The sequence below is a fragment of the Hylobates moloch genome, unplaced genomic scaffold (genome assembly GCF_009828535.3).
Source record: "Hylobates moloch isolate HMO894 unplaced genomic scaffold, HMol_V3 SCAFFOLD_6, whole genome shotgun sequence".
In the NCBI taxonomy this organism is placed as follows: Eukaryota; Metazoa; Chordata; class Mammalia; order Primates; family Hylobatidae; genus Hylobates; species Hylobates moloch.
In genome coordinates this window covers 106,918,139-106,941,344 of record NW_026652281.1, presented here as the reverse complement: position 1 = coordinate 106,941,344, position 23,206 = coordinate 106,918,139, and positions in this window count along the sequence as shown.

Genomic DNA, 23,206 nt, shown 5'->3' with positions numbered 1-23,206 from the left:
AGAGAGAGAGAAAGGCTGCCTAAGCCATTGCTCCATGCAACTCTCCAACCACATGTCAAACACCATTCCTGCCATCTCTCCTTGGGGCCCTTCCCTCACCAGCACAGGTCTAACTACCCACTGCCATGTGTGGGTACAGGGTAAGGCCCTGCTCAGTAAGCCTGTGGTCTGATACTAAAGTCATATCTTGCCATTACCCCCCAGCCCCACCAGTTATAGTCCAGAACTTTCCATCTTGCTGTTGGCTCTCTATGGCCTGGCTTCCTGACCCTGTTTTGCATGAACCCTTGACCAGCTGAGGCTTAAATCCCATGGGTGGGAATCTCATACACCTGCAACCTTCTTGCCTATACCCGCTCACGCTCCTTCAAGCACGGGTCTCAGCCTTTATCTGAATAACCTGTCTGCTGGCTTCCTCCCCATCTGATAGTTTCACTCCTGGCTCCTCTCAGGCAGCAAAGAGGAATAAGCAAGCCACAGGCTGCAGCCTGGCAAGATAGTCAGGAAGGTGGCAGCTGCCCTGATTCAACTTTCCTCCCAGTCTATCTACTGCCTCTTCCTCCTCCATTCCCCAGTGACTCTATGAAACTTGTGTTCACAAACTGGAAAAATTCACTGGTGAGGCCAGGTGCAGTGGCTCATGCCTATAATCCCAGTATTCTGGGAGGCTGAGATGGGAGAATCACTTGAGCCCAGAAGTTTGAGACCAGCCTGGGCAACACAGTGCGACCTTGTCTCTATAAATCCTTAAAAATTAGCCAGACATGGTGGTGTATGCCTGTGAATCCAGCTGCTTGGGAGGCTGAGGTGGGAAGATCACTTGAGCTCCGGAGGTTGAGGCGGCAGGGAGCCACGATCACACCACGCCACTCCTGCCTGGGCCAAAGAGCAAGACTGTGACTCAAAAAAAAAAAAAATTCACTGAGGAGATGTGGTAGATGGCTTAGAGGTCAATGTTATAGGTCAATGTCCCTTAGGTTGAACAGCACCTGTGTTGCTGGGTCTGCAATGTTGAGGACCCTGTGATGGTCTTCAATAAGGCTGGGGCAAAGGGGCTAAACCTCACTATCGTGTGCAAGCTCACCCCAGGCCTCAACAGAATTTATACATATAAAATTTATATGCATTACATGTTTATATATGTACGTATACATGTACATGTATATAGTATATATGTGCATATATTTATATAAATATATTTACATAAATATGCATATATATCTATACACATATACACATACATCTCTCATATTTAAAACAAAATAGAGCAATTAAAAGAGGAAAAAAACAAAGCCAACACACACGTACCCCTACAACCACCACTACCAACACCACCACCACCACCACCACCAACACCAACACCAACACCACCACCAGCACCACCAACACCAGCACCACCACCACCACCAACACCAAACACCACCACCACCACCACCACCAATACCACCACCAGCACCACCAACACCACCACCAGCACCACCACCAGCACCACCAACACCACCACCAACACCACCACCACCACCAGGACCACCAACACCAACACCAACACCACCAACACCAACACCAACACCACCACCACCACCACCACCACGCCCCCACTGGCAAGATCTTGTCCCAAGTTTCTGAGAAACATCACTTAATACTACGTAATCTCTAAATGACGGAGTCTGCCTACTGGCTTTGTCTGGAGACTGGACTCCAGCTGTTCTCCTAAACTGTCCTTGTCACCTTCTTCTCATTAGGAGAAAAGGGGAACCTAAACATGAACCACACTAGAGATGGGCTATCCAGTGAGGGTGATACCATCTCAGGCGCCAACGACATCTCTCTCCAGCATTCTGTCATCTTATGATCAACTATGTAACTCCAGACATCCAGGGGAACCTGAATCCTAGAACTAGATGTCCCCAAATAAGTAGTTTCTCTGTAAAAGTCAAATGTGGATCACAAAACAAATGTGAGGGGAGTCCCAGGAACGCCAGTTGCATAAGGGCGTCCTCAATTAAATCCTACACACGTCAATTCTTCCCCAGGGAGGGCGAGGCAGAGCTGAGAACAACGTTGGACTGGACAGACTCAAGGCAGGGAAGAAATGGAATTTTCGCTCTTGAGATTCAAATTCCTGAGTCATAGTTGAAATCCCACTGCTATAATTGTTTTAATACACTGTCTCCACACACACAAAAAGACGCCTTTAAAAAGTTGCACTGGCTTCCAGATTCCCTGGTTAAAACCCTCCCTTCTCCTGGAGGCTCTCAGATACAAGCTGTGTTGAACTCACTAGCAGCTGTCACATTCTGGCACTTGCTTGGGCTGTGACCAGAGCAGTCTTCCACCCAACCAGGGAAGGCACAGGCTCTGCCGGCAGAGCAGGGGTTAATGGAAGCTGACCGCAGCACAGTTGTTAAGGTAATCAATACCACTGAGATACTAAAGCAGTGTAAGCCACAATATTGATTGCCAAGCAGATGATAGAACTGTTTATTATGATAATTGCAGGGTCCCTGCAAGATGCTCCCAGCGCTTCCTAAAGCTGTTTACAAAACTAATAAAGATTTGCCATTTCAAGGTCTTCCATTTTTAACCACCCCCTACCCAGCCAACTCCCCACAACCTCCCACTCCCAAAAAGCAGGCCTCACCCCTGGGCAGTTAACATGTTCTTCCCAGGGACAGGCACTCCATGGCCCGTCCTGGGTGGAGCTTCACTCTCAGATCCTCTAAGGAACAGACTGTCCTTCTCCACCCTCACCCTGCCCCCAACTTCAGGAAGGGGAGGACGGAAGCACAGCCGACAGCCACTCAGGGCCTTCAGATTTCCTCCTTAGAACCCGCCATGTGATAATTATGGGGTTTTATCAATGGGGGGGGGGCTGCTCAGGGCTCCTTGGGCTGACATCCATTTGTTCTAACACATTTAAGAAACCACATCACCTTGGTTTGTAATTAAAACTTCTCTGGAGAACTTGGTGGCCATGAAGCTAACTGAACATGGTCAAACGCTGATCGTAGAATGCATTTCCGCCAACACTACTCAACTGTGACTCGGGCTGCTGAACTGGGCTTGGGTCCCAAGTTCTATCATGCCCAAGGCACCCATTTAGTTTTTATTAGCAGTGGAAATTAACTCCTTCTTGGTCACAGACACCACCGTTTTCCTCGAGACGCAAGTTCTTGAATTATCGGCACCGTCTCCAGTGCTGCCACCTCATGTTCAAGAGGAACTGCAGTGCAGACATATTTTTCAATATAAGTAGGCATCTCACAGGTAGTATAATCATGTTCTTCAGACCTCTCAGGGGAAAGCCACTGGGTCCTGCGATTAAGGATGGCAGCCCCAGGACTTCAGGGCTCTGCGAATATACCGAAGGTGTGTTTTCAGAGTGTGAAACGGAAAAAACATAGAACCCAGCCAGGTGCAGTGGCTCATACCTGTAATCCCAGAACTTTTGGAGGCCGAGTCAGACAGACCACTTGAGCCCAGGAGTTTGAGATCAGCCTGGGCAACATGACAAAAACAAAACCCCACCTCTACGAAAAACACAAAAATTAGCAAGGTGTGGTGGTGAGCACCTGTAGCCCCAGTTACTGGGGAGACTGAGGTGGGAGAATCACCAGAGTCCAGAAGGCTGAGGCTGCAGTGAGTCGTGGGAGCTGTGATCAAGCCACTACACTCCAGCCTGGGCAACAAAGTGAGATCCTGTCTCAACACAAACAAAGAACCCAAGTTTTAAGGAGAACTCAGTAGTCATTCCATCAGCAACTAGAAGGCAAGCACCCATCCCTCACTCAACTCTCACAGCAGCTAAGAATATTTTACCTGTAACAGACTTCTACAGCACTAGGCCTTCAAAACCACATTTGCAATTGAAGGGACACTACTTTGAGAGCTGACCGGCCAAAGTAAGATGATGTGGAGGCTGCTTCCACCTCCCACCCTCCCCAATCAAAGCATGGAGAAATCATTCACCAGTGCTCCTGGTCTCCATTGCCACTGCCACCTCAGTTTAGGTAGAGGCACCTCTGCCTGCCCTATTTTCTTCCCATTCAGCTGCAACCAGCAGCTCTGGGAGGTCATTGCCCACAGAGTGTGCCTGCGTACACATGTATGCTTCAATGTTGTGGACCAGTACAGACATGCAGCTCCTTTATAGACATCTGGCTCTGCCCCACCTACTCCCAATCACACAGAAATCAGAACACTGGAGCCAGTTTTATGTTAAGTATCATTCCTTTGCCAAAGACCTTGCCATGAACTCATGGATACCACAGCATGGCTGGAAGGGATGCACCAGGGATTCCTTTAACCTAGCTACCTGCTCTTGGAGGAACTATTTGGCAACCAGGAATGGCCGGAGGAAATCTGAGGCTTCCCTAGGACTGCATTTCATGAATCACCTGCTCCTAGGCAAAGTGGCAAAGGACAGACAAACGCCACCTACTGAACTCCAAGCTGGACGCCCTATTCATTCACATATGCTCACGGGACCCATGTTAACAAACACCTCCCTGGATTTGATACCAAAAGAAAGTTTAATATTATATGTGGCTAATTCTGTTGTTACCTTTTAACCTCACTTGCACATATCTGTCCTCCCAACAATAACTTCAGCAAAAAACATACCCTAAGAACAATATGGTCCACACTTGGAAACCCGCCCAACAGGGTCGGTCGAGCCTGCCTAAGTGCTAAGAACCATTTAGGAGCACTGTAAACCATTAAGGCCATTAGCTCTAATTTGACCTCCACAAAATAAATCAACCCACTAGGAACAAATTTAGAAGCTTTCCAAAGTCAAGTTCTCAAAACCTGAAAGGCTCATAAGCACAGTCTAGGGCAGGGAACAGCCAGCCAGTCCCGGAGCTACTCTTCCTGCTTCCACCTTTCCTGCAGCTGACTGAAGGGTGCATGCTTAGCTGGGACACAGACCCACGATCCTTCTCCAGCCACTGGATCAGGAAGCTGTGGCCATCGAGGGTAGGCATGCAGGCTGGAACCCACCAAACATTTCTGATTAAGGGATTCTCTCCAGCCTTCCTCTGAGCTCACACCATATACAATCTTCCCTCTGCACTGCTCTAAATCACTTCTTTTCAAATAACACAGATTTCTGGATTCATTTCCAAGTGATCCTGATTGGACTTCAACTGCACTAACTGGGTCCCTGCAACAGGTCAGGGTTCACCCAGTCTTTCAATCTATAAAGGCAGGTATCATGTACATTAAGAGCCATGATTCCCCCACATTAATACATGTGTCAACACAATAAATAATTTCTCCAACAAAACTTATAACCATCAGCATACGCTATAAATTTAAATTGCAAAATCATCATAATTTTTCATCTTTATTCTTCACGGATAATTACTGACTGCATTTTTTAATACTGATGGCATCACCTTGATGAAGAAGCAGGCAATGAAATAAACTACGGTACCGGCTAGGCACAGTGGCTCACACTTACAATTCCAGCACTTTGGGAGGCCACAGTGGGAGGATCACTTGAGCCCCTGAGTTTGAGACCAGCCTGGACAACACAGGGAGACCCCATCTCTACAAAAAATACAAATATTAGTAGGAAGTGGTGGTGCACACCTGTGGTCTCAGCTAATAGAGAGGCCAAGGCAGGAGGATCACTTAGCCCAGAAGTCTGAGGCTGCAGTGAGCCAAGGTCACACCACTCACTCTGGCCTGGGCAAGACAGCAAGATGCTGTCTCAAATAAAAAAAAAAAAAAATTAAAACAGAGCCAGGTGCGGCTGTTCATGCCTATAATATCAGCACTTTGGGAGGTCGAGGTGGGTGGATCACCTGAGGTCAGGAGTTTGAGACCAGCCAGGCCAAGGTGAAACCCTGTCTCTACTAAAAATACAAAAATTAGCCAGGCGTGGTGCTGCATGATAGTAATCCGAGATACTCAGGAGGGTGAGGCAGGAGAATTGCTTGAACCCAGGAGGTAGAAGTTGCAGTGGGCGAAGATTGTGTCACTGCACTCCAGCTTGGGTGACAGAGACTCTGTCTCAAAAAATAAAAGAAACCATGGCACTATCAAACTCCACCAGCCAATGCGAGAAGCAGGCTAAGAACACGCATACTAGGTAAGTGGACAGTGCACACGGATAAGTCAACAATCCTTCAGTTGCTTCAACGACAAAAACATACCACATACTTATTTCACTCATCTTTCCAGGGCAGAAGGAAGAAATAGTGGGAAGAATATGGGCCAAACGAGTTAGCAGTAACAGGAGAAGCAAGATGCAGCACACAGAGTTCTACAGCCCAGGAAGAATTGCCAAAAGCTGAGTAATCCATTCCAGCTCCACCCTGCATGAATTTCCAGGTATCAAATTATATGTTAATTACACAGATGCAGAGTTATATGCGGGGAAGTGGTGTTAGTCAGCACCCAGGGGGTGGAAATTCAGTAAAAATTTAGTTTTGTCAAGTATGTTTCATGCACAGGCCTGGGGCTCCTCTGGCTCAGGAAAAGAGGAAGCAGGAGTCAGGAGGCCCAGACCTTCCCCTAACAGGGTTCCACAGCCAATTCGCTGGCCCGCTGTAGACCAACTTTCCCGAATTATAAAATACCACGAGGTTTGGTTTTTTTTTCCCCCCACCGTTTCTGTTCAAATCAAAAAGCGCTAAGTCCTGGCTGATTTCTGACTCAGCCAGTCAAAAGAGGGACACGCCTCCCTAACTGCAGCAGGGTGGGGAAGGGCAGCTGCACTCAGTCTGATGGAGGGGAAACCAGTAAACCCGACCCTTGGCAGTGTCACTTGGCAATTTCTGAGGTTTAAGACGACACGGCGTTCTCCCAGGTCCTGGCCTGTAAATGCCGGGGAAATGCACTGTACCTGTGAAGAGAGAGAACACAGAGTTCCAAAACTGCTCTAAAGCCCATGTCTCAGGCTGCAAGAACGTTATCAGTCTCACACATCGTGCCCCTGCCTCCAAGGCCCCCATCACCACATACTGATCTTGCCCTGATTTGAAGCAGGAGAGAGCTGTGGGGAAGTCCAGGCCTGTCCCAGCCACGGACGGGCCAAATAGACAGGAACTGAGTGCTGAAGACCTTGCTGTAGCTGCTGAGGGATCTTAAAAGGGATCCACTCTGAGGAGCTGAGCACCCTCTTCTTTCCAGTTCTTCTCACTTTAAATGATTTTTGTCTAATAATGTACCCAACAGGCAGATATCAGAGAAGCACTAAACTAACACCTTGAAATGGGTCAATAATGGCTGGGCACAGTGGCTCATGCCTATAATCCTAGTACCCTGGGAGTCCGAGGCAGGTGGATCACTTGAGGCCAGGAGTTCGAGAGCAGCCTGAGCCAACATGGCAAAACTCTGTCACTACTAAAATACAAAAATTAGCCACGTGTGGCGGCGCATGCCTGTGATCCCAGCTACTCGAGAGGCTGAGGTACAAGAATCGCTTAAACCTGGGAGGCGGAGGTTGCAGTGAACCAAGATCACGTCACTGCACTCCAGCCTGGGTGACAGAGTGAGACCCTGTCTCAAAAAATAAAATTAAAAAAAAGAGAGAGAAATGGGTTAATGACAAAGAAGTCCTATACACAGCATAGTATATATTGTATAGCATTAGTATAATACAGTATAGCAGTCCCTGCTTATCTGAGGCTTCATCTTCCATGACTTCAGTTACCCACGTTACAGTACAATAAGATATTTTGAGAGAGAGGAGAGACCATATTCCCATAACTGTCATTACAGGATATTGTTTTAATTGTTCTATTTTATTATTAGTTATCACCGTTAATCTCTTACTGTGCCTAATTTATAAATTAAATTTTATCATAGGTACGTAGGTAGAGAAAAAGACATAGTCTACCTAGAGTTTGATACTATCCTCCCTCTCAGACATTCCACTAAGTGTCTTGGAATGTCTCCCCAAGGATAAAGGGGGACTGCTGTCATGGCTAGGAGTATATGGTCTGAGCTGGCATCCCAGCGCACAGGCTATTGAACAGCAGCAAATTTGCAACAGACTTTGGGCCTCAAGTTCATCACTCCTATGACGGGTGTAGGATCATCTTTACCCCATAGGGTTGTAAGGATTAATGAGACAGTAAAGTATTTAGCACAGTAGATGCTTAATAAGGGTTAGCTATGAATGCTTATATTGCTTATATTAATATTTACTAACATTTATACAGACAAAGAACACGTTCTCATGTCATTTGCACAGCAATCCAACAAAGGCCGTATTCTCACTTTTGAGGCTCAGAGAAGCAGAGAGACTTGTCCATGGTCACACACGAGTGCTCAGACTTCCAGGCCTGTGTTCTCCATCATCTTTTTCCAGGGTGTTTCACCCACGCAACACTGGCCAGGGGCTAGATGGTTCCAGGTGGGAGTGGGTGAACTTTGTACATTCTGATCATTAGCCAGTCAATGTTTATCTGAGCCAATCCAACCAGCACAAGCCTGTGATTCCTCAGACACAATTGCTTGGGATGATGCTAAGGTGGGTATTTGTGGTTATAACGGAGGATCCCATGAAAAGAAAAATGTAAAGCAAATAATACAGTACAGGCAGTACAAAGACACAACAGAAATGATGCCCTGAGTTGGGGGCAGAGAGGTCTCTTCCCCTCTCAGAGGCTGTCGCCGAACTGATCTTTCTCACGCAGTCAACCATTAAAAGTCCCCAACCCACAGGTCCTAGTTTCCTCTAAGTATCCATCTCCCTCCTTGCTAGAGCAGAGCCTCCAAAATGAAAGCGTTTCTCCGCCTTCCTCCAGGCCTCCTGAGAAAGGTTATGAGATGGGTTATCAGCCTCCCTGACCTCTGCAGCCATCAACAGCACTTCTGCCTCTCCCATCCCCCCAGCAAGAATCCTACAGCCCAGAGCCAGCTTCCCTGCCTTCCCCCATTAATGCCTTTCCCCTCGAACAGCTATCACAAGAGGGCTGTTTAGTGAGAGGACCTCCGGCTGACCTTTGCTGACAGGCTCCAAGCTCTCCCTGTAAACGGATCTAATGTGAGGCTGGGTAATTAGCAACCAAGTAGTAATTGCAGCTTCTAACTATGCTGGGCCAAGATTGCAAAAATTCCCTAGGGGGGTGCCTCCTAGGGATCCCAACCCACACAAAGGCATCTACTCACGCCAAAAGAGGGGACTCAGCCACATTTCTCAGGGAGGCCAGCACTTCTCTAGGTCTTAATTAAAGTGGGACCCATGTAAGGAGACAGATAGCAAAAGGAAATTAGCAAATAAAGGAGATTGACCAAGAAAGAAATGTATGGCTTGCTTGTAAGAGCCCATTCAGAAAGGTATAACCTCTCAAGGTGGATGGCCGTGCACACGAAACTCATTCCAGCCACGGAAGGAAGGCGGCAAAGAGCCTTTGAGGGGCATCAAAAACTGCGAAAAGCCCAGGCGCGATGGCTCCTGCCTATAATACTAGCACTTTGGGAGGCCGAGGCAGGTGGATCACCTGAGGTCAGGAGTTTGAGACCAGCCTGGCCAACATGGTGAGACCCCAGTCTCTACCAAAAATAGAAAAATTAGCCGGGCATGGTGCTAGGCACCTGTAATCCCAGTTACTAGGAGGCTGAGGCAGGAGAATCGCTTGAACCTGGGAGGTGGAGGCTGTGGTGAGCCGAGATCGCACCACTGCACTCCAGCCTGGGTGACAGAGCTAGTCTCCATCTCAAACAAACAAAAAAAAACCAAGAACTGCAAAAAGGCAGGACACATGAAGACAGGTCCCCCGGCCTGGCTGGCCAGCCTGGCTGCCTGCTCCTATCACCCACTCAACCAAAATCACTCCTCACCCAAGCACCCTGTATGCCCCACTGTTCGCATTACAAGATTCTAGATGCCAGGCCATGTGGTCTACCGTAAGAGATCTGTAGTATCATCTGCTATGATTTGGTGATTCCACCAGATCCATCCACAGGCCCCCCCCACCGTTAGCTGCCTACATGTATTAACATGTTTCAGAATAACACGCAAAATCCCCACTGAGAAATAAAGATGTGAGCACTTCCAAATAGGGCAGCTGCCCTCCTCATGACTCTAAAAATACCTAAAACTGCACAAAAAAGAACGTTGTCAGATGAAAAGAATCATCCCTCCTCACTCTAACAGGACAACAAGCGATGCCCAGCGCCTGTTTCATCCTTCCCAAGGAAACCCTTTATTTTTCAAGCCCACCACTCCCCACTCCAATTTCCTTTATCTGTTTTGTACTTAAAAAGTCACTCCACTGAACTGCTGTTTGCTCACGATAACTCCTGAACCTCTGTCCTCAGGAGAGGCAGCAAGTTCAGGGGGCACGGTAGCTTTCCCACGTGGACCAGACTTTCTGCCAATCTGAATTACACCCTAGACATCTTCAAACTTCATTTCCTCTGCCATTGTGCTGCCCGATCCCCCAATGCATTCGAGGCTGTAGAGACTCTCTGGGTTGAATCCAGTTATAAAAACCGGGGTAGCAACAGCCGAGTGCACTAATTCACCCTCCATTTCCTTCTCCAAACAATTAATATACTTAATAACTCCAGCCCCGACGACAGACTTCTCAGACACCCCTCTATTAACCTCTCCCCACTACAAGCAGTGGGTCTCCACCAGAATTCTTCTGTTCCCTATCACTTAATCATTTTTTAATCCACAACAAGGACTTTGTGCCACACTGTGGTTTTGTTCTCTCTTAATCTTTTATGAGGGACCTTATCAAAAGCTTTTAGAAAATACAAGTGAATTTTGCCTACCAGGTCATCTTTATTATTTTAGAATTCTTTATGAAGAAATTACAGACTTTAACATTGTAAATGGATATTTAAGACTCAGCATTCACTTAGACATGCAAGTCTGGCTCAGGTTATATTTAAGTCGCTGTATTACTTCCACCTTTAGAAGGATTCTTGTCTGCCTCCTGGGATGGAATGACTTCCCCTCCCCAAGCCCCCAGGTGCCATTTCTGGGATTCCCCCAAGATTTTCTGGACCAGCTGAAATTGAGTCTGTATTGAGTACCAATGGGACTTAGAGTGCATTAACAGAACCTCAAACCAAGGGACAAAAGTCGTCGCGAGCCAAGGGGGCCTGGCTATGGCAGCCTATCTGATTCCTACCTCCTCTACCTTTCCCCAGGTGGATGGCAGGGAGTAGTGCGGGCTCCCCTGCCTCACAGCTGGCCTGCACATCTGCAGGGAGCCAGTGACAGCTTCCTGATGTTGACATCACTTAGGTTGCCTCCTAACACCTGTTTGTTGTAGCTATTATTTCTAATTAGCACTTCTCAACAGAACCAGTGCTGAGCACAAGGTTCCTCCTGACGGAGCAATTAAAGAGGCACAAGGGGCGGGGGTGTTTCCTAAAATTATTTTCTTGGCAGGTTTCAAGGTAAATCATCTATTCAAATGCACATCTCTTCAAGAGCTGCCTGTGGACAGGGTTGAAAAGCTGTAGCAATATTCCGGAACCCCTGTTTGAAAGCATTCCCATCAAGTAAAATAAAGGGTTAAGGTAATCCAGTTACACCAATGTGTTTTCCTGATCACCAGGGGAATCCTCAGCCTTCCCCGTAATCTGCTCCTAACGCCCCATTTAGTCCAATGCTGCACTCCAATCACCAAAAATGTAGGCAGGGTTCCCACTCCTACAGCCAGATGAGAAGTGCCTGCCCCTTCTCCAAAACGGGACAGTGAAATTAACACATTTCAGAAAATATTCTACAGAGTCCAGAGTCCAGGGTACGCTTTATCCTTGAGGAAAATAATAAATGTCGAGTCCTAACGGCATGTCAATTAAAGGGTTCACCATAAACAAGCTGTTCAAACTTTCCCCTCCACTCTTTGCCCCTGCCTCTCCAATCTGGGTACCCTGGAGGACGGAACGGGAACTGCAGGTCCAGGCACTCCATTATGGCAACCCAGCAAGCAGTTCAGCACAGACTTAATGAGCTCTTGGAAGGAAACAGGAAGTCTATAAAGTAATTTAAATAACTTCCAGTCCTGAAATAAAGGAAATTAAACTGCTGGCACAAACCTCTCTGATGGACACCTTCTTTGTCCCTCCGATCACAACTACAACTACAGCTGTCATATTGCTCTCCCCAAGACCAGCCCCCAAATTCCCCTAATATGAAACACAAAGGCTGTCAGTCCTCAGAGCTCTCCAAGATCCTGCAGAGGCTTGAGCCACGGATGTGGCACGGTGTGCAGCAAGAACACAGGAATCCGCCCACAAACCCCACGCTGGGTCCTGCCACTCCCTAGCTGCGAGACCTTGGGCCAATCACGCAACTTCACGGGGCCTCAGCGTTTCACTATCAACAAAGGAAAGCTCTGGGCCTGGCCAAATGACCTCTAAGATTATTAAGAGGGTCAAATGAGCACAAATGAGAACAGCGCCAATTGAAAACACAAATAAATGTCGGTATTTGCCAGCTGCCCAGGGCCTTAGGCTCCAGAATTTCTCGATGTTCTGCTCAGGAGGCACTGTCCTATCTTGGTAATTATGAAGGCATATTCATATGTTCTTTTATTGCCAGGCGCGGTGGCTCACACCTGTAATCCCAACACTTTGGGACACCAAGGCGGTGGATAACCTGAGGTCAGGAGTTCCAGACCAGCCTGGCCAACACGGTAAAACCCCGTCTCTACTAAACACACACACACACACACACACACACACACACACACACACCACACACACACACACCACACACACACACACACAAATGAGCCGGGCATGGTGACAGGCGCCTGTAATCTCAGCTACTCAGGAGGCTGAGGCAGAAGAATCACTTGAACCTGGGAGGCTGAGACTGGAGTGAGCTGAGCTTGTGCCACTGCACTCCAGCCTGGTGACAGAACGAGACTCCATCTTAAAATAAATTAATTAATTAACTAATTAATTCGTTCTTTTACTTCTCCTAAGCCCCTCAGTGTAGATACTTATTTGCATGGACAATGATCAGTCCAACTAGACATGATTATCTTAAGGGCAGAGACTGTGTCTTTTCATCTTCTGTAAACCAGTGTGCCCAGAGCCAGAGCACCAAGCAGCAAGAAGCCGGTCCTCAATAAAGGGTTGGAATCTATAATCCATGCAGTTATCCAGACATCCTTAAGCACCAAAATGCTACCAACTATCCATCAACTCTCTACAAAAAGAGACAAACCTAATAACAAGATAAATTCCATAACTGGTTGTGAGCCTGCAAGGTGGGGAGGGGTTAGGGGCATGGGAATCCCCCCGTGCAACTCCGTGCATTACCAGGCCCTGTCCTGAGTGCAATCCAACCACAGAGTTCTGGCAGTTTCACCTGGTAAACCTAAGCTGCCGGATGCTAAAGACTGTTTCTGGCCACAGAGTTAAGTTTACTTTGTTGATAATAATCAGCCAGATATGGACTGGTCTGACCAGTACTCTGGATGCAGGATCACAAAGGAAAGACAAACTTAAAAGAAGCTTAAGGTCAGCCTCGTTTTGCTAGCCCTCTAGGTATTACTACTGACAATTGGTATCGTCAGCCCTTGACCCCTAAACTGGTAAAAGCCAAGAAGAGTAAGGCTGGACATTCAGTGTGGCCAAGAAAGCTACCCAGCTTCTGGGCAGAAGCGCAAGATCTTGATGCTCGGGAAAGAGAACTGTTGGGTCCGGCTCAAAAACAGACCTTCCCAAACCAACCCTGAGAAAGGAAATCGCAAACAGAAATCTAACTTTGCTATAAGGGCACACTGCACAAGTGTTCCTGCAGCTTCACAAACAGGTTCTGTGGGAATCTGCTCTATCGCTCCCATCTGTCACTGGCGGGGTAAGATCTGTCTTGCATATCATGGCGGTCTCCATCCCACTGGAGAATTCAGTGGTGCTGTCTTGCCTATGGGCTGTGAAACTTGAACAACCGGATTCTGAGGGTCCAGAGGTCTCTGCTTGAGCAACAGCTGCCTTCCTTTAAAGGTCCCACAGTTGAGCAATAGAGTTCTTTACTCGAGAGGGCTGTTCCAACTCTTGAGTAACCACCCTTGCCCTCAAGGGTTCCCCAGGGTGAAGCCTCATTGCCTCTGCCTCACCAAGGAGGCAGCGACTCAGTCTTCTCACTACACATCTGTCTCCTCACTTCCCAGTCAGATCACAGCCAGTGGGACATAATCTGACAAAGTTCTGTCTAAGGCGGGGTAATCTGAAAAGCAAATACAGATCATCTCCCCCGGACTTATTCACAGCACTCCCAACTGGAGCCAGATTTGACTTTCCACAAAGTTCACTGGCCAGAATCATAACCCACACATCTATGGCTCTTCCTTCTTTAACCATCATTCATGTAAATCCTTCATCGAAAAGGGGAACCACCTATCTACGAACTTTAGATTTCCCAGTAGCCGTGTTAAAAACGGGGAAGGGCCTGGCACAGTGGCTCACAGCTGCAATCCTGACACTTTGGGAGGCCGAGGCGGCAAGATCGTTTGAGCCCAGGAGTTCCAAGACCAGCCTGGGCAACACAGGGAAAGCCTATCTCTACAAAAAAAAGAAAAAAATTAGCTGGGTGTGATGGTGTGCACCTGTGGTCCCAGCTACTTGGGAGGCTGGGATAGGAGGATTGCTTGAGCCTGGGAGGTGTAGGCTGCAGTGAGCCATGATTGCACCACTGTACTCCCGTGATAAAGCAAGACACTGTTCAAACAACAAAAATGAAAACATAAAAACAAAACAATAATTCAAGGCTAGGTGCGGTGGCTCACACCTATAATCTCAGCACTTTGGGAGGCCGAGGCAGGCAGATTACCGGAGGTTGGGAGTTCGAGACCAGCCCGGCCAACATGGTGAAACCCCATCTCTACTAAAAATACAAAAATTAACCAGGTGTGGTGGTGCATACCTGTAATCCCAGCTGCTCAGGAGGCTGAGGCACAAGAAATGCTTGAACTTGGGAGGCGGAGTTTGTAGTGAGCGAAGATCATGCCACCACACTCCAGCCTGGGCAGCAGAGTGGGACTCTGTCTCAAAAAATAATAATACTAATAATACAAAGGGGAAAAAAGAAACAGGTGAAATTCATTGTAATATGTCTTATTTAACCCAATCTGTCTACACATTATTTCAAAAGTAACCGATCTAGGTTTTATTAAGACAAGTTTCCCCTTGTTTTCCTACTAAGCCTGGGAAAACTGGTATGCGTTCCACACTCACAGTATGGCTCAAGGCAAACCAGCCACATTTTGGGTGCTTAGGGGCCACATACTGCAGTAATCTAAAACCCTGGCTTCCTCTACTGATGAGAACCTAAAACATAACTCTGATCTGGCCCCACTGTAATAATTCATGCTTGTAGTTCTCAGTCACAGACTTTACAGAACTTACCGCTGCTCAAGACTCTTTCCCACGGCATTAACAATTATATTTGGGTGACATGTCAAGAAGTTAAGCTGCCCGGGCCTGGAGTTAACAGATTTTCATGGAATTGTGTACAACTTATCTGGTCCATCAGATCGTCTCTCTGGGGCTTGTCCACCATTAAACTAGACCCCTGGGGTTTCTTAATTTAAAATCCTCATAACCCTTTAACTTGAAAACTCACTGTCTTCGCAATGACATGTGGTTAACTCTGTAGTAGCCACATAAACATCTCCACATTCTTAAACAGGAGACTCCCATTTTGACCTAACCTGAGATTATTCTGAATTATTTCTGCCCTAGTCACATGTACGCTACAGACATGAGATTACACAGAATAATCAACTGAGGTGGTGCCTACACAATCTTTTGTTTTGTGTTTTGAGTCAAAGTCCCGCTCTGTCGCCCAGGCTGGAGTGCAGTGGCACCATCTTCCCTCACTGCAACCTCCACCTCCCAGGTTCAAGCAATTCTCCTGCCTCAGCCTCCTGAGTAGCTGGGATTACAGGCACATGCCACCACACCCAGCTAATTTTTGTATTTTTAGTAGACACAGGGTTTTGCATGTTGGCCAGGCTGGTCTCGAACCCCTGACCTCAAGTGATCCTCCCACCTCAGCCTCCCAAAGTGCTGGGATTACAGGCATGAGCCACCATGCCTGGATACCTGGAAAATCTTCAGGCACAAACAGACACAGGACAAATCCACAGGCTTGGGAATCACTATAAGCAGAAGAAAAATGTCCACAGGGCATAAACTTTGGAGGCATGCTCGCAGCAACCGCTAACCAGAAAACTTTGCAGTCTCAGTCCAGATCTGGGCAGGATTGGCTCAGGGGTGACCAATCTATCCTGAGAGCTGACAGGACCCCATTCTATTGGGCACGATACAAGTCAGACATGGGACAGCCTTTGATGCCAGGGCGGGCAGGGGTCTCACGTGAGCCCACGAGACCACACACACTTTGGCAGCAACTATTGAATCAGCCAATTTTCTTCACACCATAAGTACATACTTCACTCTCTGCTCAGCAGCTGCACCTGCCCTATCTGGCGGAGTGGAGGACACTGGCAAGCTGAAAGCTTCTGCAGGCTCATCCATCCAGATTCAGCTCTAAGAGCAGGGCAACCCGGGGGAAACAAAAACATACAGAAAACAGTTCATTTCTGGCTTGTTGCTTTGGCTGCAGGCAAGAGAAGGTGTGCACAGAGCTTTGAAGGAAAGATTGGAATGGGCTGAGACTGGGCTTTGTTCCCGGAGCCCCACGGGGACAGGGCTGGCTTCCGAACCTGGAAATGCAGAGAGCTGCTCTCCAACAGGTGGAGGGCTCCCCCGAGTAAGTATCCTGGGCAGCAGAACAGAGCGGGCACCACTGTCTGTCAACACCAGGCTCGGCATCCTCCCATCCCCCAGGGCCCCTCGACCTGTCCCTAGGGCACTGGAGAGAGGAGGGAGGGACGAAGGGCACGTGGAGAAAGGAAGGAAGGAGGCGCCTCTTCTTGGCGAGCTGATGGGTGTGAGTGGTGAGCCTGAATTAAAAAGCCATCCGGGAACAATGGTCTTTTCATATTTGGAGCCTGTTCTGCACAAAGCTCAGCTTGTTCTAGCGGGAGGACTCTGCTTTCCATTTTTTTTCCTAACTCATTTCCTAGGGTTGTGGCAATGTCTGGCACTCAGCTCAACCCACTGGAGTATCCTTTAACCGAAGGATGTGCCAGGCAGGCCTCCTCCTTGACTTCGTAAGTGGTGGCATTCAGACACACAAAAAGGGACAACTTCAGGAAGCTTTTCTGTCTCAACCCGTGGGCTCCCAAAGAGCTCCTGGGTGTTTCTCTGAATAGCTGCCCAACCCACAGAAACACACACTGGATGTTTTCAGCAGCCAAACACCCATTTCCCTCTCAAATTACGCTAGACATGCCACACCCAGCAGACACTCCAAAGCCTAACTGGAAAAGGACAGCGGATGGGCATCAGATCATTTGACAAGACCCTCCTCCACGTTCGACACACTCCTGGAGTCTCTGCTGAACCCCACAAACCCCTTAGGCAAAGTAGTTTTGAAACTGGGGGTGGAGAGAAGAACAGCAGCCAACACTGAGCAATGAAGCTGTTCCTGACACTTTAACGAACTGTCGCCTCACTCAGTCCTTATGATCCATGGTGGGCAGCCTCTAAGCAAGATCCTCCAATCCCACCCCCTGGCATTCACACCCTTGTATAGCCCCCTCCCCTTGGGAGTGAGCAATACATAGGACTCACTTCTTACCAACAGCATGCAAATGGAATAGGGCAAATGTGATAGGACATCACTTCTGAGATGAGGCTGCAAAGAAACTATCATTTTAGTCTTCTGCACCCTTCTCCTCCTCCTCTCCCTTATGGAAGCCAAGTGCCCTGTTGTGAGCTGCTCTGTGGAGAGACCCACATGGCAAAGAACTGAGAGCAGCCTCCAGCCAGTAGCTCTTGGGGAACTGAATCCTGTCAACAACTGTGTGTGTGAGCACAGATTTCAGTCTGTCCCCAGTCAAGCCTTCAGATGAGACCATGGCCCCAGGATAACACCTTGACCTTGCAGCAGGGGACCCAGCTAAGCCACAGCCTGATTCCTGACCCACAGAAACTATAAGATAATAAGTGCTTACCATTTTAAGCTACTGAACTGAGGGGTAATCTGTGATGCAGCAACAGATAACAATACACGTCTCCATTTTGCAAATGAAAAGATATAATGGAGGCCAGGAGTGCTGGCTCATGCCTGTGGTCCCAACACTTTGGGAGGCTGAGGTGAGAGGATCACTTCAGCCCAGAGGTTCAAGAATAGCCTGGGCAAGATAGCAAGACTCTGTCTCTACAAAAATTTTTTTTTAAAAAAAGGTTAGCCGAGTGTGGTGGCACATGACTGTGGTCCCAGCTATTCAGGAGGCTGAGATGGAAGGATGCCTTGAGCCCGGGAGGTCAAGGCTGCAGTGAGCCCTGACTGCACCACCCGCACTTCAGCTTGGACAAGAGAGTGAGACCCTTCTCAAAAAAAAAAAAAAAAAGGAAAGAAAAGAAAATATATAATTTTGGCCAGTAAGTAGCAGAGCTGGGATTCTCACTTAAGCCAGAATGACTCTCTCTAGCCACCTTCCTCTCACCATGTGGCATTACCTATCAAGCCCACATTCTGGTCCATAGACCAGAAAAGCAGCAAAACCCCCTGGGCCTCTCTCCATCCTCACAGATGACATGGACATCTAACATTCATGCCCCCAAATAAAAGGATACCAGATTCCTTTGGAATTTTAGGGTTGAAGAAAGAGTGAGGAGAGAATCCAGTCTAACTTTCTTTTACAGATAAAGAATCTGAGACCCACAGCCATAAAGTAACGGACATGGAACTCAAACCCCGGCCAGGACAGCACGTGACTCTTTAGGGATTCCAGGAAACTTCTGCTCAAACATGCTGAACAAGCTTCTAATTCGCTGGCAGGAGGACTCCATCAGTAACTCTGGTCTTCTCTTTTGGCACACCAAGATTAATGCTCTGCGGTGACTGGCTCCCCTGGCACTTGGCAGCTTCTCCTATACCTGCTCCCTAAGTCCTTCCACAAAGTGACAAGATACAGAAGGTAGATCAGGGCGTTTGCTCCTTGGTTAACATCAGAATCGACATATCACATATCACAACAGCATACTGCCCACCCAGCTTATGCTGAGGTGTGATCTAAGGTTGCTTTGAAATTCAACGACCTATCAGAAAGACAGCACACGCATTTCTATCAAGACAGCTAACTCGGGCAAAGGTGTTCTCAAGTACCCAAGGCGATTGATTCCACAAGCTTGCAGATCACTAAGACTTCTACTATTTTTACAAACACATACCATAGATGCTTACAGTAAATATCATAAATAATTAAAGCTAAGTAGCCTAAGGACATTTTGTGAAGCATCTTTGCTGCTTTTTTTTAAATGAGGTTCTCGCTAATTCACAAGATTGAATAATCTCCAAAAAACCTCCAGACACAGCCACAGGCCAGTGCTATTTAAGTGATTCTACATTTTTGCAAACTTTTAAGCACATATTTTTTTCTCATGACAAAAAGTAATAGATATTCACTATGCGGAGCTCAGAAAACAAAGTATTAAAAGTAGCCTGTACTTCTACCAGCTGGAAATAGCCATCAGTCATATGTAATTCTTTAGCTTCTCTTCTATGCATATTTTAAAAATTAAACTGAAGTCCTATAGTCCACAGAGTTCCTTTCATTCCATTTACATCACTGTTTTCCCACATTTATAACCAGGAGGCAGGAGTTTTAAATAGCCGCATAAGCATCTACCATATGGCTGCACCACAGTTTAAATCAATCCCCTGGAAGATTTTTCAGATAGTTTCCATTTTTCACTATTATAAATGTCTGTTATAAGTGTCTGTAGCGAAAATCTTTATGTATAAATTTCCTTTGCACGACTCTCAGGGTTTCCTTATTACAAATGGAGTTGTCACCAGTCCTGATCTGGGTATTAGAGGTAAGATAGTTAAAGGGAAAAAAAAAAAAACATCAAAGACCCGGCCCTTGTGAAGCTTAGATTCTAGCAGGGGAAACAATCAAGGATAATACATTTTTTGCTAGGCGCAATGGTTCACACCTGTAATCCCAGCACTTTGGGAGGCCAAGGCAGGTGGATCACCTGACGTCAGGAGTTCGAGACCAGCCTGGCCAACATGGTGAGACGCGCGCCCCCCACCCGCCCCCGCCGGATCTCTTAAAAAAAAAAAAAAAAAAATTAGCTGGGAGTGATGGCGGTCACCTGTAGTCCAAGCTACTCAGGAAGCTAACGCAGGAGAGTCGCCTGAAACAGGGAGGCGGGGATTGCAGTAAGCTGAGATTGCACTACTGCACTCCAGCCTAGACGAAAGAGCAAGACTCCATCTCAAAAAAAAAAAAAAAGGATAATACATTTTTTTAATTGTATAGTATTTTACTAGTGGCATATGGTATGGTCAGGAATGCAGAGGCAAAACAGAAGGACGGGGTCAGGAATTCATAGGGGGACAAGCTACACATTTAAATAAACCTTAAAGTTTCTTGACACATACTGCCAAATGATCCTCCAGAAAGGGTATACTAATTTTTATACCCAATAACCAGAACAGGGTATTTGCTTTTTTTTTTTTCCACTTAGTTCAAAAAAACAAAACAAAACAAAAAAAGCTCAACCTTACCAGTAATCAATACGTTAAAACAATGAGGTCTCATTTGGCTCTTCAAATGGGCAGCCTAGATTTATTCTTCATGAATTGTCCATTCATGTTCTTTGTCCGTTTATCTCTTTTTATTTTTGTTTACCACAATAATAACTACATAAAAACACGACTTTTTTAAGTAGAGACGGGGTATCACTATGTTGCCCAGGCTGGTCTCAAACTCCTGGGCTCAAGCAATCCTCCCACCTCAGCCTCCCAAAGTGCTAGGATTATTGTGCCTGGCCTCCATTTTTCTCTATCTGTATGCATCAATTTTTTTTTTTTTTTTTTTTGAGACACAGTTTCGCTGTTTCACCCGGGGTTGCAGCACAGTGGTGCGATCTTGGCTCACTGCAACCTCCGCCTTTCGGTTTCAAGCCATTCTGCTGCCTCAGCTCCCAAGTAGTTGGGATTACAGACGCCACCATCATGCCCAGCTAATTTTTGTGTTTTTAGTAGAGATGGGGTTTCACCATGTTGGCTAGGCTGTTCTCGAACTCCTGACCTTGTGATCTGCCTGTCTTAACCTCCCAAAGTGCTGGGATTACAAGCGTGGGCCACTGCACCCGGCTGTATCATTCATTTTTAAGAGCTCTTTATATATTAAGGATTTAGGACACACTGTCAATTCTATGTGCTCTAAACACCTTTTCCCAGTTTGTCATATGCCTTAAAATTTTGTGATTAGTGACCAGCAGGCACAATTTTTTTTAAGTAGAGTACATCAATCTTTTCTATTACAATTTCTTCCCTACAAAGCTTAGGCCTAATATTCCTCCCTGCCCTATATTCAGATCAGTATTAACCTATATTTTCTTCTAGCTCTTTTGTGATTTTAGTTTTACTTTTATCTCTCCAACTCACCTGGAATGGATGGTAATATATGCTATGAAAAATGGCTCTAACCTAATTTTTCCCCCATTTGGCTATCTAACTGTCCTACAGCCATTTATTGCATAATTTCATAATACGAGAGGCAGTGAAATGCAATGATAGAGATCACTGCTTTTGCTGTCAGTTACATCAGTGTCCAAGTCTGGGTGACTTTCAGCCAGTTACTTCAACTCCCTGAGCTTCGGTTTCTTTCACTATAAAATGAACTATTAGTAATGTATTAGTAGTATCTACTTCACCTGGTTTTTATGAGGCTTAAATAAGTTCATGTAAAGTCTTGGTCTGGTGCAGTGGCTCACGTCTTGTAATCCCAGCACTTTGGGAGGCCAAGGCGGGAAGATCATGAGGCCATGAGTTTGAGACCAGCCTGACCAACAATGGTGAAACCCAGTCTCTACTAAAAATACAAAAATTAGCCGGGCATGGTGGCACACACCTGTAGTCCCAGCTACTTGAGAGACTGAGGCAGGAGAATTGCTTGAGCCTGGCAGACAAAGGTTACAGTGAGCCGAGATCGTGCCACTGCACTCCAGCATAGGTGAGGGAATGAGACTCGGTCTCAAAAAAAGAAAAAAGTTGGCTGTGCACCGTGGGTCATGCCTATAATCCCAGCACTTTGGGAGGCCGAGGTGGGCAGATCACGAGAACGGGAGATGGAGACCATCCTGGCTAACACAGTGAAATCCCATCTCTACTAAAAATACAAATTAGCCGGGCGTGGTGGTGGGCACCTGTAGTCCCAGCTACTCAGGAGGCTGAGGCAGGAGAATGACGTGAACCCGGGAGGCGGAGCTTGCAGTGAGCTGAGATTGTGTCAGTGCACTCCAGCCTGGGCAACAGAGCAAGACTCCATCTCAAAAAAAAAAAAAAAAGTCTTCGGCATAATGCTTGGCACTTAGAAGTTCTGAAGTGTTATGTGAGCTGTTACTCTGATTCCTCTCACTTAACGTGAAATACAACCTTTACCAGACACATTTCTATTTGATTCCATCCCAATGAGTGATCTCTATATTTTCTAACCAGTTTTTCCCATATATGAGAAAGCTAATTATCTTTTAAAATGTTACATTGTAACTGAACTCCTTACTTAATTAAATTTAAATGTGTCTTGGGCCACTAGGAAGACAGTAACATCTGGAAATAATTTTCTTTGTTTCTTTTTAACCATTATTTGACTTTGGTTTGTCCATCCTGACCAATTCAATAAGGTAGGAAAAAGAAATTAGCAAATTAGTATATTCCACAGTCTCCACAGTCTCCGTTTTGTTCCCCGTTTCAGAATGCTGCCTCTCATGATTCATCACTAAGTCTGAGGGTGTTGGCTGCCTGTTTCTTCATCGAGAAGTAATGCAATCTCTTTCAAGCTTGAGTTTTAAAAATTCTAAGCAGACTAGGAATAAGGGTAGAAAATTACCAAATGCAGTCAGGTGTGAAGGCTCAAGCCTATAGTCCCAGAACTTTAGGAGGCCAAGGCAGGAGGATAGCTTGAGGCCAGAAGTTTAAGACCAGCCTGGACAACATAGTGAGACCCCGATCTCTATGAAAAAAAAAAATTAAAAGCCCAGCATGGTGGTGCGTGCCTGTAGTCCCAGCTACTCAAGGTGGTGCAGGAAGATTGCTTGAGCCAGAGGTCAAGGCTATAATGAGCCATGATTGCACCATTGCACTCCAGCCTAGGCAACAAAACAAGACAAAGAAAGAAAAGAA